The sequence below is a fragment of the Zea mays genome, chromosome 4 (assembly GCF_902167145.1).
Source record: "Zea mays cultivar B73 chromosome 4, Zm-B73-REFERENCE-NAM-5.0, whole genome shotgun sequence".
NCBI classification, from domain to species: domain Eukaryota; kingdom Viridiplantae; phylum Streptophyta; class Magnoliopsida; order Poales; family Poaceae; genus Zea; species Zea mays.
This window is the reverse complement of record NC_050099.1, coordinates 188408658-188411362: the sequence shown is the minus strand read 5'-3', so window position 1 is coordinate 188411362 and position 2705 is coordinate 188408658. Positions and strand designations below refer to the sequence as shown.

The following is a 2705-nucleotide window of genomic DNA, read 5'->3' as shown; positions in this document are numbered from 1 at the left end:
GATTTTTTTGTCTTGTGCAGGTCCTGCAATTAATAAATGATTTGAACCAAAGTGTTCGAGATACTGTTCTCTTGTATTGAGGTTAGTTAATTCCATATTTGATACTCTATAGGCCTACTTTAGTTGACATTTTGCTTTTTTCCACACCCATAATGACTGGTGTGATCTCTATTTCCATTGATCTTGTGTATTACAGCCATGCTCCTACTTAGAGTCACTGTTCTCCAGTATCTTGCTTGTGTCAATTGTCTTTCTTTCGCATTACCCTGTCGGTCACAGGGTTCTCGCTTAACACAAGGAATATGAATCATTGTTTACACTTACCCCATATTTATGGACTGATGCAAGTATCAAATGTTTTAATCCTTTGAATGCTATATAAATCCAAAATTGCAGTTTTTCTAATGTTAAATAATCTAGAGATCAATCACATCATTGTAAAACGACAAATGTTTCTATATAGTATTTTTGATAACCTATGCGTGCCACTTATACACAAGACACTTGTACAACACTATTGGTCTAGTTTTTTTTTCTCAAATGATGCTGCAGATTTTGCTTTGCGATATGGCTTTCCTTTTGGTATTACAAATATGCCTATTTCTTTGAGATGAAAGGTGATATCAACGATGTTATATATTTTTCTTATGGTACTTATTGTTCAATTCATTTCCGTTATTGCATGCAGATCGAAATGAATCAGTTTCTATACAAACAATTTGTTTATGTCACAAATAAACACACTTACAGATCGATTTGGGTATGATGATATCGAACCTAAGGATGTTGTGTGCTCGAACTTCCCATGCCCTTCCTGCTATGAAGATCGTGATGTTACTTCTCTTTGTGCCCATTTGGAGGACGAGCACCCTTTTGAGTCTAAAATTGTGGTGAGTCCATCTCCTAATTATGCAACATTTACAGGATATTATCAATTTGGGTATGATGATATCGAACGCTGAGGATGATGTGCGCTCGGACTTCCATGCCCTTACTGCCATGAAGATCATGATGCTACTTCTCTCTGTGCCCATTTGGAGGATGGGCGCCATTTTGCATCTAAAGTTGTGGTGAGTTCATCTCCTAATTGTGCAATATTTACAAGATATTGTAGATTGAAGGCAAACCAAATCCATACCAGTGAAATTATGTTTGAACTAAGTACTATAATTGGTCCTCAGTCCTATGTAGCTATGTTAAAAAATGCAGTCCTATTTAACTACCAGTTCTTTGTGCCGAGTATTTGTATGATAGTTTTCCACAAATTGTCGTTAGATATTACATTTTATTGGTCACTGTAGCTAATCCCTTTTTATATTTTCTATACAAGAACTCGAGTGTAAGAAGGTCAATATCAGAGTTATTTGCATACGATCAACCCAACAGAGGCTACTTCGGTTGCTTCCATGATGTACATGTTTTCACTTGATGGTTGATGGTGAAGGTTTTGGAGAACTGGCAAATGGTTGGGATGCATGTCACTTTTATATGTGTCTTACCCTCGCAGATCACTGTTATTTGTTTCATATCTGAAACTGTTGGGATGCACGTCACTCTGTCTATGTGTTTTAGCATCGTCTGAGTTACACCTGAGCTTGCTTAGTGTCAACACCTAATCATGCCTTTGAAAGGTTACTTTGTTTTATCAGTAAGCTTTTTTTCAGATTCATACTGCATTGTCTTAATCTTACTACATTCTCAATGGATTTGATCGTTGCAGCCAGTGAGCCAGGTATCTCATATATATGTTGTTGCTCTCCTGTCTTGACACGCTGAATGTGTCGCGCTGCTCAGTACACATGTTGATTGATCTGGCTGATTATTATTTTTTTCCCAACCGTTTTGCTTTGTCCTAGCTAAAAAAGATGACAATGGCAACTGGATGGCTTGGCTGAATAAGGAACCCAATAATTATACAAAAGCGTGGCTGAATATATAACAACAGAGGGTCACCGCCTCTTCCTCAGGATCTGCAGTAATATCTCGTTGAAGGTGTCGACAGGACCGGGCAGGCAGAAATGGAGGCAGTCGGAGTAGATCTTATCCGGCACGCCGTGCTTGAAGGGGTCGTGGTTCATGTACACGCCGGGGTGCCCGTCTGGGTGCATGGTGGCCAGCTTTGTGACGTCGAGCACCTCGACCCTTGTCGCGCTCGCGCCCCTCGCCCTGGCGGCCTCCGCCTCGTCGTACACGATGTCCCTGACCTCCTTGCAGATCCACGCCACCTCCTTCTCGCCTTCCCTGTACGGCTCCATCCTGGTGCACGCCGTGGGGCTGTCGATCGGGCTGCCGTCGAAGTGCGCCGGCGAGAATGTGGCCAGCACCAGGGTCCGAGGGCCGGCCGTCGGACTCGGAGCTCAGCCGCTCGACCGCCTTCCGGTACACCATCCTGAGCGGCCGCGCGTAGCCGACGCCGGTGTAGTTGAGCCCCGCGGGGGCGTTGTGGGCGCCGACCACCACGCCGCCGCTGTAGTAGATGGCCCCGTTCAGCAGCCAGTGGCCGGCGGCGAGCACGGCCACGTCGATCGTGCCGGCGTCGGCCGCCTAGCGGTCGCCCGGCTGGTCGAGGTGCACGTGGCTGTAGGGGACGCTCTCGTCCTCCGCCTAGGTCAGTGCCCGTGCGTTGCAACGGAGCCACTACATTACAACCTTCAAGTATAAGGGATTTGCCACTTGCAACGAGCTCCAATGTCGAGGAACAATTT

The 2705-nt window shown here is 45.0% G+C and overlaps 1 pseudogene across 1 annotated transcript; it reads right to left on the bottom strand.

The window, feature by feature from the left end:
• Positions 1 to 1896: 1896 nt before the first annotated feature.
• LOC103654266 (protein ALTERED XYLOGLUCAN 4-like) lies at positions 1897 to 2705 on the bottom strand (annotated as a pseudogene). Its single transcript, NR_157557.1, has one exon. The product of NR_157557.1 is annotated as a protein ALTERED XYLOGLUCAN 4-like (transcript).